Raw genomic sequence first — 17,213 nt, 5'->3', positions numbered from 1 at the left:
ACCCCTAACTTGGTCCTGGGCTATTTCTCAGCTATATGTACCTTTGAAAACAGATAGAATAGAAAAGGTCATAGCCCCTAACTTTCTGAGATGGGAAGGGAAAAGCCCTACTAGCAACAAAATTTTAGGAAACTTTGTAGGAATTGAGCAACACAATTCACACAATCAAAACATACATTTAGCCTGGGTTCATGCCAATACAGTGTGGGAAACGCTGCAAATCCTGTGTGTTTCCCGCACCATATTGCAGTAGCATCCCGTTCATGCTATCTGGTGCAGGTGTCAATGACACCCTGAAACAGATTGCAAAATGCGATGTGATTGCCAGAAATTGCATCGCATGGGTGAGAACAACCATGCGATGCGATCCAGGTGCAGATTTAAAAAAGGGTCCTGCACCTTTTGGTGTGGATGCAATGCGATTTGAACCATACAAAATGTATGGCTCAAATTGCACCACACAGACATTTGCATGTAATTCGCAGATTAGATGCGTTGTCCCACACCGCATAGTGTGAACCTGGTCTTACGCACTTTGTGAAGACTGGTTTGCTAAGTGAGCTGATACAGTGCTTTAAAGAAACAATGTCTGATACAGTTCAGTTATTGCTACTATGACAATGGGGAGCACATGTAGCAAAGTTTTTTCTTACCCTTTTTAAAAATAAATATGAAGACATCTGGAGTACCAGAAGTCAGCTCACTAATTTAATTTATTTTCTCTTGACAAGAGGTGATTAATGGGGGATATGATCACCATGTATAAACAAATAGATGGTCCATATAGTGAACTTGGTGTTGAGGTATTCACTTTCAGGTCATTACAGAAGACAAGGGGACATTCTTTATTTTTGAAAAAATATATATTTAACCTCCACATACGAAAGGATTGTTTGCAAAAAAAGCTGAGAAAATGTGGAATAGGCTCCCTCGAGAATTAGTTCTGTGTAGCATAGTAGATTGCTTTAAAAAAGAGTCAGGTGCATTTCTAAATTAATGAAATATAACTAATTATTAATATTTATAGGTGATAACACTAGGGGTGGGTGATCTAAGGACTATCAGATTGCCTTCTGGGGCAATATCAAATTTGCACCACTGTGGCAAATTGGATCAAGTTTTATTGGGATTTTTTTTTGTCTTCCTCTGGATCAACTGTGGGATTTGGATTGTGTATATACAGGTTTTCTATTTTTTTTTTTCAATTGGTTGAACTAAATAGACTTTTGTCTTTTTTTCAACCTAATTATGTACCCAAGCAGGGATTTGCACTTCTTGACTTGACCACCGTGAAGTCTTAAAAGGTTGCACAAAAAATCCTCTATGCCAGCACTCCTGTGTGTCTAAAAAGCATCATTCACCAATGACTTGGGAAATAAACCCTTCTTTTTTATAGAACCCTAGAAAAGATAAAAAAACACAACACAGTGGAGACTGTGAGCTGGTTTTGGAATGCATGAGGCTCAATTCCCATTGGTCCTTGCCTTGTAAGGACTAGTATTCATAGAAGGGAATATTTTTAAATTGTAACATGACATTGTCACTGGCAGACCATGCAGTAATAACTTTAAACTGCTTGGAACATGTGTAAAGCTAATATGATCTTAAAACTTACATTTTGCTTTTTCACCTAGTAAGAACATCTAAATCAGATGTAAATCAAAAATACTAACCATTAACAAAGCCTAAAACTTGATTTTCTTCCATAACAGTAGGATCTGAACTATCCCAAAAGCTTGCATCTTTAATAACTCAAGTAAGCGAATAAAGGGCCTCACTTGTGGAGTGGAGCTTTCGTCATCCTGCTGTGCACATGCTCAATTGCTGTTTATTTTTTGTGAGTGTGCCGAAAATCAGAGCCTGATTCTGAAAACTAGAGGCTGATCTGCTGACAGTCTAAAGATTTAATGCTGCTCAGGGGCTCTGGGCTTCAGCAAAAGTGCAACCTCCAGCAAGAAGAAACAGGAACAATGCTGGAGGCAATTTACAGCACACACTCATTTTGGTAGCATAATGATTAATGTGGAATGTATGTTCCTTGCTAAATAACATTATTTTATTATAAAGTTGTTATGGGTAAAGCTCCACTTTAAACTCCAAACGTTCTACCCTCTTCCATGATAACTAAGTGCTATCACAGCATACTGTTAGTGTTTGCATAGCTTTATGAATCAGACCCATGGTGCCTTCTGAAAATAAGGTGAATTTGTATTCATGGTCTCTAATTTTTTTTAAACACTGAATATTGCTGATTGCCTTACTTATGTTGTGCTATTTCTTACTGGAATAGTTTTGGAGTGAAAGCATACATTGCTTACTGAAGCTGAAAGGCAGTGTGTATAATGCTATTAACCACATTAAGGAACTAATTAGTGAAGCCAAGTGTTAAGTGTGAAGTTTAAGTGCCACTGCCTTCTCTGCATCCAGAGTTAGGAATGAAGGAGATGTCCTAAATTGGGTATCATAATTAATTGAAGATTCAAAATTTGCCATGTGTTATCTATGGTGTGTCTTCAGTAATTAAACCTTCTTGATCAGGTCTTGAAAATATCCTCTGGATATGCCTTTCCCCTCAGCCATGATTAGAGTTAGGAAGAGATGTTAGCTTACATGGCAGGACTTTAAGAATGTTATTTTCTGTCATTTGGGGCTATGAAACTGCAGCCCAGATTTCTTTACAAAGAAATGGTAGCACAGCCCCAGCATGCTACCTAGGGGTTAATAAACAGATACCCAAATAAGAAAGAAACACCCCAGAACACAGGGCAGAACACTAAATCTAAAACTGCCAGCAAGTTGTGTTTCATTGCCAGCTTTAAAAAACCAGGACGCAGACCCTTCCAAGTGTCTGCTATGTATTTTAGGGGACCTTTGGAGGGTTCTCATGCTGTTTTCTTAGAAAAGAAGCTTTCAATTAAATGTTTTTTGCCGGCAGTTTAAACTGTAAAAAAAAGTGGGAGGTTTATATTCGTGTCTGGTATGGATTGTAAGGGGACAAAAAACACAAAAAAATGTAGATCAGGCCCTTAATCCGAGCATGCAGCCTGGCGTTCCCCCACTCTTGAACAATATTAGGCCACATACCCTCATCATAGGAGGTGCCCGCCTGGCAAATGGGGCATAGCAATGAGGACAAGGGCCTCTTCACTACAACCCTAGCCAGTAGTTGTGGGGGTATTGCAGGAGTGGGACTTGTTGGAAGCCAGAAATGCCCTTAATATTAGGGGGGCTCCCAGATACTGCCCCCCCCAAGTGAATGAGTATGAGTTACATAGTAGCCCTACTAATTTACAAAAAAGTGTAACCTAGAAATAAATACACTTAAATGTTTAACAAGTCTTTTATTTAAAAAAAAGTCCCTTATTATAAATCTATTGTCAATTATGATACCCACTGCCCGCCAACTCACTGAAAAAAAAACAGCAAACACAGTTGATCCTGATTATACTACTAGTCGAATTACAGCTCCCCAAGCTGTTATCAGTTATATAAGGGAAGGGGAGGAAAAAGTGGTGACAGCATTGCCCAAATGTGGGCAGTGATGTCACTGTCATCCCCTCTTCTTTGCTGACATGGCCAGGGAATCCCAACCCTGCAGAGAAATGTGCTGTGATGTCAACAGTTCCCAAGGATTTGGTGGGTGCAGGCACCCACTGCTTCTTTAGAATCCAATGACATGTATACTATATTGCCAAAAGTATTTGGACAACTGCCTTTACACACACATGAACTTTAATGGCATCCCAGTCTTAATCCGTAGGGTTCAATATTGAGTTGGCTCACCCTTTGCAGCTATAACAACTTCAACTCTTCCAGTAAGGCTGTCCACAAGGTTAAGGAGTGTGTCTATGGGAATGTTTGACCATTCTTCCAGAAGCGCATTTGTGAGGTCAGGCACTGATGTCGGATGAGAAGGCCTGGCTCGCAGTCTCCGCTATAATTCATCCCAAAGGTGTTCTATCGGGTTGAGGTCAGGACTCTGTGCAGGCCAGTCAAGTTCCTCCACCCCAAACTCACTCATTTATGTCTTTGTGGACCTTGCTTTGTGCACTGGTGCACAGTCATGTTGGAAAAGGAAGGGGCCATCTCCAAACTGTTCCCACAAAGTTGGGAGCATGAAATTGTCCAAAATGTCTTAGTATGCTGACACCTTAGGGGGAACTAAGGGGCCAAGCCCAACCCCTGAAAAACAACCCCACACCATAATCCCCTTCCACCAAACTTTACACTTGGCACAAGGTAGTCAGGCAAGTACCGTTCTCCTGGCAACTGACAAACATAGATACATACATTGGATTCCCAGACAGAGAAGCTTGATTCGTCACTCCAGAGAACACATCTCCCCTGCTCTAGAGTCCAGTGGCGGCGTGCTTTACACCACTGCATCCAACGCTTTACATTGCACTTGATGATGTAAGGCTTGCATGAAGCTGCTTGGCCATGGAAAGCCATTCCATGAAGCTCTCTATGCACTGTTGTTGTGATAATCTGAAGGCCACCCAAGGTTTGGAGGCCTTTAGCTATTGACTCTTCAGACAGTTGTCGACTTCTGCACACTGTGCGCTTCACATGCGCTGACCTCACTCTGTCATTTTATTTGGCCTACCACTTTGTGGCAGAGTTGCTGTAGTTCCCAGTTGCTTCCATTTTGTTATAATGCCACTAACAGTTGACCGTGGAATATTTAGTAGCAAGGAAATTTCACAGATGGACTTATTGCACAGGTGGCAACCTATCACAGTACCACGCTTGAATTCACAGAGCTCCTTAGAGCGACCTATTCTTTCACAAATGTTTGTAGAAGCAGTCTGCATGCCTAGGTGTTCGATTTTATACACCTGTGGCCAAGGAGTTGATTGGAACACCTGACTCCACTGATTTCGGGGGGTGTCCCAATACTTTTGGCAATATAGTGTATATATAAGAAGTAGAAATATAATTTCTATATATGATGCTTGGATCCTGGAGAACAGGGGGCCAGAGGGGCAAACGCTCAGTCATTCATTTGAATGCCCAAACAACTCTAGTTTGGTCCGGACCTAGATTTGAACTAAACTGCAGGCTCATCCATTGTCACCAGTATGAGGTGGTGATTGTGACATGAGTACCCCTCCTCTTCGCCTCATTCAGTAAAAGAATGCCTTGCGTTCAATAAAAAAAGTGTTCATTATGCAGCAGGGCAACCCCTCAGCATGGGACCCAGAATACACAGTAATCACAGTAGTAGCAGTGAGTACTACAGTAATTCCCCACTTCCAAAGGGATCGCACAGGTATAGCATATGCCTGCTTACATTGCTCCAATCTGGACAAATGTAGGTATTCAAAAAAAAAAACTAGTATTGTGAAAGACAAGCATCATTTAAAAAAAAAAACATGCATCACAGCATCTAGAGCAGTGGTCAGTATATGGCGGACAGCAGTCTGGAACAGTCCCATCTGGACTGCAGCCACACCACCGCCACCGCCGGGTGCCCTCTGTCGGGCCCTGGCCCAGACTTGCCATAGGGAACACCATGCATTTGCCCCTTGGGCCGGGCTTAAGATGACCGGGCCGCACAGCGGAAGGTAAGCGGCAACCGCGGTCTGGACAGGACTATAAACAGGCTGCAGCTGCCGCTGACCTCCTGCTGTGCAGCAATGCCTAAAGCAGGGCCTGACAGGAGGAGCGGCAGTAACGGCTCCAGATGACAAGCAGGAAGCACCGCTGACACAGGGACACCTCCTCGGCTGGCTGCTGCACCGAAGGGACAAAGGTGGCCTCTCTTCTTCACTCGCCGGCACACTGTGACAGCTCTGTAGTGGCGGTGGATGGGGCTATCTCTGCTGGACGGGCTGTCTCTTTGCTGAACAGGATGTTTCTTTGCGGGAGGGGCTGTCTCTTTGCTGGATGGGCTGTCTCTTTGCTGGATGGGACTGTCTCTTTGCTGGATGAGCTGTCTCTTTGCTGGACGGCTGTCTCTTTGCTGGATGGGCTTTCTCTTTGCTGGATGGGGCTGTCTCTTTGCTGGATGGGCTGTCTCTTTGCTGGATGGGACTGTCTCTTTGCTGGACAGGCTATCTCTTTGCTGGATGAGCTGTCTCTTTGCTGGATGGCCTGTTTCTTTGCTGGATGGGCTGTCTCTGCTGGACGGGCTGTCTCCTTGCTGGACAGGCTATCCCTTTGCTGGATGAGCTGCCTCTTTGCTGGATGGGCTGTCTCTTTGCTGGATGAGCTGTCTCTTTGCTGGGCAGGTTGTCTCTTTGCTGGATGGGCTGTCTCTTTGCTGGATGAGTTGTCTCTTTGCTGGACGGCGATGTCTCTTTGGCCAGTTGGGCCCAGCAAAGAGACATCCCAATCCAGCAAAAAGACAGCCCAGTCCAAGAAGGGACATCCTCATCCAACAAAGAGACATCCCTGTCCAGCAAAGAGACATCCCATCTTTGCTTTATATTTTCTGTGTTGTTAGGAGCACTGTGTTGTGTTAGGGGAGTTGTGTTATGTTAAAGGGTGCTGTGTTATATTAAAAGGTGCTGTGTTGTGTTATGTTAAAAGGTGCTGTGCTGTGTTAGGGGTGCTGTGTTGTTGTAGGAGATGTTGTATTTTTTAAGGGGCACTGTGATGTTAAGGGGGGCAGTGATGAGAAGGGAAAAGAGGACACTGTGGGACTTTTTTAAAGAGGGGACTGTGATGTAAAGGGGACTACAGTGTAAAAGGTATGCTAAAGATCATAATGTATGGGGGGGATCATATGAATTTAAGTGCCTCTATGTGCGCCACATTTAGGACATAAGGGTGTGTCTCTCTTACCCCAAGCGAATAACTGAGTTGGTATTCTGTAGACTCTATGCAAGATGAACAGCTAGGATAGTTTGTGGCAGGCAGACAGGGAGTTGGAATGAATTGATTCCAGAGTCATCTCCCACTGTTCCCCAATAATCTCTCCTATATCTGAGGTCCATGCCAACCTACTCCTATGGGTAGTCGGGTATTGAACAGAGGAGAGGAGCCATGTATATATCTGAGAAATCAACCCTTTCTTATCTTTTGCAGAAATAATTTCAGTAACTAATGGGGAGTCAAGTCTATGCAGCGATTGAGAGTGTTTCTGCATTTGAAGTTGCAAATATTGGTAGAATTGTACATTAGTCAGTGAGAACTCGGATTTTAATTGATCAAAAGGTTTCAAAATATCATTATGATATAATTGGGCTATGAATAGCAATTCGATTTCAGAAATCCCTGTAGTTTAAGTAATTCTAGGTACACTAAGTTGTGCCATAGGGAAGCCTGAGATGTTTAATAGCGATTTTACAGTATTCCAAACTTTGGTCATTAGGTCTCCCGAAGAAGATGAGGGTGGGAGAGCGGGTAGGGCCATTTCTAGCTGCAAAATTGCTGGTAGGTCAGGGTTGGAGTTAATGAGTGAACAAACTATTGGATCCTTATTACCCAGCAATCTCCAACTTGATAGATGTTGAAATTTGGCAGCCAAAAAATATCATACTGTAAGTTTGATAATTTTATTCTAGGTTGCTACTTTTTCCAAATTAAATCTCGAAATTGGGAGTCTATATGTGAAAACCATTTCTGGGGGATCCATATGGGGGAATTATGAAAGATATAGAGTAGCTGCAGAGTCCAGATCATTTTTATTAAATTAATCCTACCACCACTGATAATGGGAGTTTACACCAGGTGCAGCTTTTCGCCCTCTGCTTATCTAATAGCAGGGCCTGGTTTAGCTGGAAATATTGACTAGTGTCCGAGGCTAGGTATCTATTTACTTGGCATAACATCATTGTGACAAATGTGACAGACCCAATAGACAAACATAGGATGCAGCGCTGAGAAATGTCACATAAATTAATGTCACATAAATTAATGTTACATAAATTAATGTTATATAAGTCTAGCATCAGGAGAATGTCCTTAGTAAAACCCATACGGTGCAACATGACAGTGGTGATGAATAAATCATGAAGATAGTGACTTTCGTGGCTGTCGTGGCTTATGGAAAATGAATGTACATTGCACTAACCAGATAGCACAAATGATTGTGCGTTGGAGTAAATAAGACCTACTCCACGGTGCTCAGGATTTGGGAACTCTGTATAGGGATGAAGTCGTCAGGCGGGGATTAGCCACCAGGTGTCATCCATCCAGGACAGGTTACCTCTCTCCAATATCACCACATCAGGCAGATCAGGTATAGCAATATCCAGCAGTGTCAATCTTGGCCACCAGGGGGATCCCACATTTAAGCATGCATCCAATGCAACAGAGCACCTTAGGGGAAGAGGGCTTCAGCTATATGATGCGTATTCATGAAGGCTTAGGTCATTGTTGGAATTGTGGTAACTTGTAACAGTATCCTAGTAAAATCCATCTTCTATTGCTTCGAGTATGCAAATCTGCTGCAAGCTGATACCCAACTGGATTTAGTTACCGTGTCAAAGTTATGGATTCCCCATCTTATGGGTAATGGCGTGAAAAAAGTTTCTCTTGCTTTTTACCATCTTCACCCCCGTCTACTGGTTGGGCAATGAAGAAGCATCTGTGCACTTGGGGGGGGGGGGGGATTTTGTCTGCACTCTCCACTCCTAGTTGAACTGGGAATGGCAGTAGTCCATGTAGCAGGCTCTAATGGCACTTTGTAACAGACCCAACCGGGACAGGGGCTTTTGGAGGGGTCTATGGGCTAGCCTTCTGCCCACTGTTTATAGCCCATGCAAAGAGCAGATCAGTCTCTAATGATGGACAACAACATGATGAACGCTAAGAGCGATGCTTAGATTGATTCTCTGCATGGAGACAATGAGTCTTCCCTTCTGGAGTGGATGGAGGGATGTGGTATTAATCTTGTACAGGTTAATGGTCAGATGAAATATGGTGGCCCTCATGCAGAATGAGTTGGAGAAGCTCCTCTATTTGGGACAAAAATATTTATCAACAATCTCCCTCAAAAAATCTATGAAGATAAACTAATTCCACTTTTCAGACTGTTGAAATATTGTATGAGTTTTGTCTCATGATGGACAGATTATACAAGTGAAAGCAAACACCTGAAAGATAGCATGTGTAATCGACTTTGTGTATTCAGGGGTGTTTTTGTTGCAGGGCTGTCTGAGGTGGGCTCCCTGATTAATCAAAGCATTATCTGAGTGCCTGGCTGTTTATTAGCTTACTGTTAATTAGATCACTGTTAGCTGTTGGCTGTACTGTTGTGATCAAGCTCTTACCTAATCAATGTGGGATGTTTATCCCACAGTGTAATATTTGTTTTATTGTTCATGTGGGGATCGGCCCTATTTCTGGAGTGTATAAAAACCTGTGTTTTCTGTTCAATAAAGAGTTCTAGTTTGGCATCTAAACTAGTCTCATCTAGTCTTGGGTGTAATGCCCAGCTATAATACCTTGGTCCTGTGTTCCAGTGTGGAGGAAGCGGTTCACAATCAGCTAAAATTCATTAAAGTGTGTTTTTTCCTGAAAATGTGCACTTTAAAAATGGCTGCGCACATATAATGCAACATAAGAAATTGCACCAACCATTATTTTATTCTCCAGAGCCTCTGATTTAAAAAGAAATATAAAATATATGTGGGGGTTCTAAGTAATTTTCTAGCAAAAAAATGCATATTTTAACATGTATGTGAGAAATGTCAGAACTGGCCCATGTGACAAGTGGTTAAAGTGATTCTAAAGCCTTGGGGTTTCTTTTTTTCTAATAACAACATGCTATACTCTCCTGCTCTGATTGACAGCAGTGGGAGCCAATGGCTCCCACTGCTGCCTATCTGTCCTACGTAGAAAAAGGGAGAGCAGAGAGAGCCTCTGATCTTGGGCACAGCACTAGATCGAGATTGGGCTCAGGTAAGTATAAGGGGATGCTGGGGTATCCTAATAACAGTAGGTTTGTTACCTTCTGCAAAGAATGCATTAAGGTAAAAAACTTAAGTCTTTAGATCCATTCTTTTATTTTTCAACCTTCCTTAGTTGACCAAGCTGTCCAGAAAATGTAGCAGTAAGAGTGTTTAGACAAACCATTTAACACTGAAAGGAGTGCTCACAATGGTCAGTTTTTATTCATTTATGTTAAATTTATATTCCAAAAGTAAGAAAGAGACTGTTGCGGTAACTGCTTATAAAGTGTTAGCTGGAGTTCGCTTTTAAATTGAACTTTAAAATAACAGACAAAGTAGAAGTTAGAGGGTTGAGACAAACCATTTACCACTAACAGGGCTGTTTACAATGGTCAGCTTCTATTTATTCATGTAAAACCTTTATCCCAAAAGAAAAAAAACTGCTGTAACTGCATATAAAGTGTAAGCATGGGTTCAGCTTCAATTTGTTACTCAAGTCCATCTAAATCTGCTAGTCTTACACTACCCTCCTCCATTCTGACAATGCTGCTGTTTCTACTTTACTTCTTCATCCAGAATGCAGACACCCTAAGACAGGTGGTGTATCTCCAGGTAAAATAAAGGGAAAAAAGCATTTGGGTTTAATACTGATTTAAATTGACTTCTCAAAAGCTACAAAGGATATCAATCCACTTTGTGTGTACCATATAACAGTAGTGGTGGTGTCATCACTGTGCTGCACATATCATATGCAGACAGCAGAGCTGTGGAAGGAATCAAGCAGCCTCCACACACTATGGGTTGCCTGCAGAAAACTAAAGAAGGGGATGGATACAAGATCAGTCACCATGCACAATTAGAGAGAGTTGAGAGGGGTCTGCCACAACCACATTCATTTATTATGTAAGGAGTAATTGTCAACAATTGAATGCATTAAAAAAATCTTTCACTGCACTATAATTCAGGGAATGCTAATACAGATGTAGCACCCTCCTTGATAGGCTGCTAGGATGTTAGGTAAATATAGTTATTTTTGTCTGCTCTGCAATCCTTGGAGCAACTGGTGATTTCTTTTTGCTGCTCTAGGATTCATAGACTGTAGGTTTGATTGCTCTCCCCTGCCTTCTGGAGACTTCTGGAACATAGGAGTTTGATCAAGGCAAATGGGCAGCATGAATATTTATTGTGCTGCAACCAATCCCTGGGGAGGTATGCCTAGTAGGTGGTTGAAGAGCACATAAACAGCAGTCTCAGTCTAATCCAGGATCTAACCCTGCAGGAGGAGTCCCTAGCCTGAGGGGGCTTTGCCCTTCTGAGCACAAAGCTGGAGTTTGCTGCATGTTCATCATGGTACCAGCTGTGGCATAGCTGGGGAGACTGCATCTAAGATCCCTTTATTTCCTTTTCAGCTAACAACAGAATTCTTCACCTAGGGACCTGGTCTGGAGAGCTCCCCAAAAAAGTGCCTGGTGGATACTGAAAGGAGGCATCTGGTGATCCTGTGGCATTATGAGCATTAGCCCCTCTCTCATTGAAGATTGCCTGGTGGATACTGGATGGAGACATCTGATGGTCCTGTGGCATTGTGAGTATTGACCTGAACTCAGGGTCCTAGTGACTGTGTGCTGTTTATATAGGTGGCAGAGCCAATGGTAGTCCTGACTGGGACAGCTTCTAAAAGAGAACTCAGTTCTGCCATCTGTACCTGTTTCTGCATAGAGACTGTTCAAGAAGGCTTAGCAAAGTGGAGTGTCCTCCTGCGAGTATTCAGTGAATCTGGAGTATCCCATAACACCCTACACCCCATCCAAGTTCTTTGGCAATAAAAATCCTAAAAGGACATCCCCTAAGACTGATTACTGAGCCAATATTGAACTGTTGCTACATGCCTGGCTGCGTCTGCACTAATTTGGAAAAGAATCAGTTGACTTACAGTGGCTCCTTCAGGGGTAGCGCTACATTTATAACTGGATTGAAGGAAGAAGGTACTTTGGTTGTTCCTTTGGATGGTTGCAAGAGGACTATTGCTATGCAATAAAGTTATCAGTATCAAATATTCATTCTTCACTTATAAAGTGGAAACACCATTAAATTAAATGGGTTAAAAATTGAATATTTAGGTGTGCCTTATTTTTTATAGCTACAGAGAAAAAATGTTTTAACTAATAATGTATCAATTGAAGGAATGTTATACATCTTGCAGGGCTATTGTCTACATACTGGTAAAATAAATCTTGTACATCCACTAATTAAACTTAACTTCTTTAGTTTTGAAGGAAGCCCAAAGGGTTATATTGACCAGTTTGCCACTGTGAATTAATCTTCATTTGTGTTCTTTTTTTATTTATATTTCACAGAATGGACTTCACTCAATAACGTTCAATACAGCCACTAGCTATGTACTGACCTGCTGGGAAAAAATTAACTTTTTACTATTTCATTTTCTTTAGCCTAGTAAAGTGCCCTAGATTCATTTCTAAACTATTGCTTAGATTAACATAACAAATTAGTTATTAAAATGGCTAAATAAAACACATAAATAGAGTAACAAAACAAATTCATAGTTTAGACATGTTCTTTTTATGAAACACATTGGATATATTATTTAATTTTATAAAACATATTAAAGTGTTATATTATGATAATAAGTTCCTGGAAAATTGCAACTGTAATAGTGTACTTCGTTAATTGAACAAAGGTTAACTTGCAGCCAGCTGTATCCTAGCCATTTTCCAGTAGAATCATCCTTTGTATCATTGAATCAGTGAAATGGATAAAGTTGTAATTAAAGTGGTTTTAAGCCCACCCCCCACCCCCCAAAAAATTAATTTATTGTGGCTTATCAATCATTAGATGTGTTGGCTGCATTAGTTTTCCTTTTCCCCCCTTTATTTCACCTGGTGATCCAGCCATTGACACCTGTCTTAGGGAATATTTACCAGATGCAGTGGGACCACATTGAGTGGCTATTCCAACGCTGTCCTATCTCATGACAAGGCAAAATGCCTTGTCTCCGTACTGTATGTGCCTGGTTTAACGTAGTGATGTGTGGGTGGTGTGTACTGCATGCATACAGTCCACTGCCTCTCACCATGCAGCAGCCAATTGAACCTTATTAAATGGCTCTGTGATATTTCAATAAAGTTTGTTTTAAAAAAAACTGAACAGCGTGATGCACCGAGATTGGCGCTTCAGCACTGTGCATTGTATTATAGCGGCTGGTGGGAATTAGCCCTTAGAGTGTTTGCATTCTGGATGAAGCAGAGACCGTAGGTTCACACATAAGAGTTTTCTGCAGCGTTTTGCAGAAATGCAGTAGTCTTTTTAGCATGATTTCCTATGGGACATGTTCACATCTGCGCGTTTTCACCCGGTACATTTTTTGGAAAGGGTCAGGGACTTTTTTGAATGCAAAAAAGTTGCATTTTTGGTTCTATAGACTTCAATGGAAATGCTGCAGAAAAGCATGTTTTACATTTTTGGCACGTTTTTTATGTGTTTTGCATTTTAAATCTGCCTAGCAACAAAAAAAAAATGTGAAAAGCATCAAAAACGCAGCAAAAAACAGGTGCAAAATGCAACGCAAAATGCAATGCAGATTATCAGTGGGGAGAGGGTAGTGTTAGACTAACTGGTCTAGATGGACCTTGTTGACTCGTGAGGGGTTTATGTATAATTTCCATCAGCAACTGTAAATAGATATTTTTATAACTATACGGTAACCAAGTTACAAAGTTAGAAATATCAGAGCTTGGTTTGATGTAGGTGTACTGTACATAGACATGGGAACAAGGAATCAAGTTTTAGGAATTAATCTACTAGATAGCTGTGTATTGGAGTAATGTTTGATGTGCTAAACATGTGAGTGCCACAGGGAATGCTCTATTATGCGAGAAGGGACAACCACTAAATTAACTACCTTATCTAAGACTTTATGGGGCCGACATAACTATCTAGACCAGGCCATTTAAATCTCTTTGTTTGTATGAGGGCCACTTCAAAGTACCCTCTCTTTAGATATGCAATGGGGATGGCTAACTGTCCGGGAATGCAGTTTTCCCAGGCTATGACCTTGCATAACTAAGGTTCCCTCCAAACACTCAATAATGGATGGAATTTTGATAAGAGAGCCTCAACCCAGATGCCTTGGTGCCATGACCTGTCATATGTAATTTTATCACCAAAAGGGGAGGCTCTGGGAAGGGGCTGAGTTATGCAAGCGATATGGGATGGGCAAATTGTCCAATCCTGGATGAGATGCGTCAGATATGGGAGATGGATTAGATAGTTCTACCAATCAGGATGGCCCCATGCAAGTCTATGAGATAGGTGTATATCAGGATAGATTTTGGGGGAAGACAGCAGAGAATATCCAACAATCCTGGGGGCCCCCATGCTACACCATTGGTAAATATCAGGCATCTCTCTGGCACTTTAAATGTATACGTTAAATTTAGATCAGCTCATGGGGGAGGTCACAGATCGGGAGGCATAGTCACAGATGGGGTGCTGCTTTTGCGTGAGTGCTGTTTTTGATGGAGTGCTAAGACGCAGTTGAACACAGCAGTTTAACTAAAGCAGGATAACTCAAGCAGCAGGAAGATACAACAACAGCTAGAAACTCTACTGCATGCTGGAAAGACTGCAAGCAAACACCCTGGGAAACATCTCTTACAAGTCTGAGTTCCACTCTGTGTACCTTTTATTATGTCCCCTCCACTCCTCCTTTTCATATTACTATCCTGCGTTCCCAAAATCTCACTTCTTTACCCCTCTGCTCCACCACAAAATTTGTACATCTCACCCTCACTGCTACCATCTCCTTACTACTGCTCTCATCACCCCTTGCTAATACTTTACTCTTCTGCTGACGCACACACCAGGACAGGAAGGCATGTAAACTCGTGTACATCCCGCTCCCATGTTACTTTCCTCACCCTTCTTCTTCTCCTAACCTCTGGGGATATCTCCCCAAACCCTGGACCTCCAGTACCTCACCCCCACACCAGGCATCCTCTTTCTTCTGGGAATAGCCGCAATCCCCTCAATTTAATATCAGTCCCTGTGCTCCCAAAAACCACCCTCCCTTTTTCATGTGCACTATGGAATGCCCGCTCTGTCTGTAATAAGTTCACCTCTGTCCATGACCTTTTTGTCTCCCGTTCCCTTAACCTACTAGCTATTACAGAAACCTGGCTTCAAGCAGCAGATTCTGCTTCTCCCGCAGCACTTTCCTATTAAGGCCTCCTCTGGACCCACTCACCCAGACCCAGTGGTCGGAAAGGTGGTGGAGTTGGTTTGCTTCTATCCCCACTGAGCACCTTTCAAGTCCTCCCTAACCCTCCCTCTCTATCCTTCTCTTCTTTCAAGACTCACTACATCCAAATGTTTTCTCCCATTTCTCTGAGGATTGCAGTGATATATCGGCATCCTGGGCCAGTGTCCCACTTTCTTGATGATTTCTCCACCTGGCTACCCTACTTTCTCTACTCTGAACTACCCACTATCATTCTCAGAGATTTTAACATCCCTATTAATGTCAACAACCCGGCTACATCCCAACTCTTCAACTTAACCTCATCTTTTGCATTAGAACAATGTATACAGTCCTCCATTCACTCTGATGGGAATACATTAGACCTTGTTTTCTCCCATCTTTGCACTCCCTACAACCTCACAAATACCCCCTTTCCTCTCTCTGATCATAATCTCATCAACTTCACAGTGTCCTCATCTTCAAACATCTATCCATCCAAGCAGTAAAGAATTACCCGCAGAAACCTTCACAACTTGAACCCTGCTCCTTTCCACTCTGCAACTGACCAGCTCTATGACAGAATCTCTCCCCTGTCCTGCCCTGACCTGGCCACTGCTGTCTACATCAGTTCGTTTTCATCCACATTAGACTCTCTTGCTCCTCTAACAACACAAAGCATCAGGCCCTGACCATTACAACCTTGGCAGACTGACGACACCAGAAATCTTAAATGACATAGTCGTGCGCTGGAGCGATTATGGCGTAAATCCAAATCTCAACAAGCATTTACCCTATATAATCTGCTTTCTTAACGTAGAATTCCTCCCTTCATGCTGCCAAACAAGCCTACTTTGTCACTCTTATTAATACCTTGTCACCCAGTCCTCGTCGTCTCTTCTCTACTTTTAACTCTCTACTTTCTCCACCTCCACCTCCACCCAGTACCTCACTCACTGTTCACGAGATTGCAAATCATTGCAAAAACAAGATTGACGCAATTCATAAGGGCATCGCCACTTCACAGACATCCATCCCATTTAGCATACCTTATACTAAAACTCCCTCAACACTTTCCTCTTTTGACCTTGCAACTACTGAAGAGGTCACTAAAGTTTTCTCAGAAGCCCGTATCATCACCTGCCCCCTGGATCCTGTCCTCTCACAACTGCTACGGTCACCCTCTTCTTCTATCCTATGCTCCTTCACTCACATCTTCAATCTTTCCCTCTCTACTGGTGCCTTCCCCTCCCCTCTAAAGCATGCACACATCATTCCCATACTTAAAAAGCCCTTCCTGGACCCCACCAACCTGAACAACTTAAGACCCATCTCCCTGCTGCCATTTACCTCTACACTCCTAGAACGCTTAGTCTACATTCGCCTGAGCTCCCACCTCACCAACAACCTTCTTGACCATTTACAGTCTGGCGTTCCCTCACTACACTCCACTGAAACTGCCCTACTAAAACTCACTAATGATCTACTAACAGCTAAAACCAATGGCCACTACTCCATACTCTTACTACTTGACCTCTCTGCGGCTTTTGATATGGTTGACCATCCCCTCCTCCTCAAAAAACTCCACTCTCTTGGCCTCTGAGACTCTGCTCTCTCCTGGTTCTCTTCTTACCTAGCGCAGCGCTCCTTCAGCATTACCTATAACGCTGCCTCCTCCTCTTCACTCCCTCTTTCTGTAGGGGTCCCTCAAGGTTCTGTCCTTGGACCCCTTCTCTTCTCCATCTACACCTCCTCCCATGGTCACTTGATAAACTCCCATGACTTTTAGTACCATCTCTATGCTGATGAAACACAAATCTATCTTTCTACCCCTCACCTCACCCCTTCAGTCTCCTCTCGCATTACTAACCTACTAAGTGACATATCGGCATGGATGTCACTCCACTTCCTCAAACTCAATCTTTCCAAAACTGAGCCATTAGTATTCCCCCCAGCCCATGCCCCCTCCCCTGACTTCTCCATCAAGATCAATAACACAATCATCATTCCCTCCCCTCATGCCAGGGTACTAGGTGTAATCCTAGACTCCCATCTGTCCTTTCAGCTCCAAATCCAATCACTATCCAAATCTTGTAGACTTCACCTCCTCAACATCT

Source organism: Staurois parvus, unplaced genomic scaffold, assembly GCF_062004578.1.
Source record: "Staurois parvus isolate SC_StPar_1 unplaced genomic scaffold, SC_StPar_1.0 ptg000005l, whole genome shotgun sequence".
In the NCBI taxonomy this organism is placed as follows: Eukaryota; Metazoa; Chordata; class Amphibia; order Anura; family Ranidae; genus Staurois; species Staurois parvus.
Note: the sequence above shows the minus strand (reverse complement) of the source record.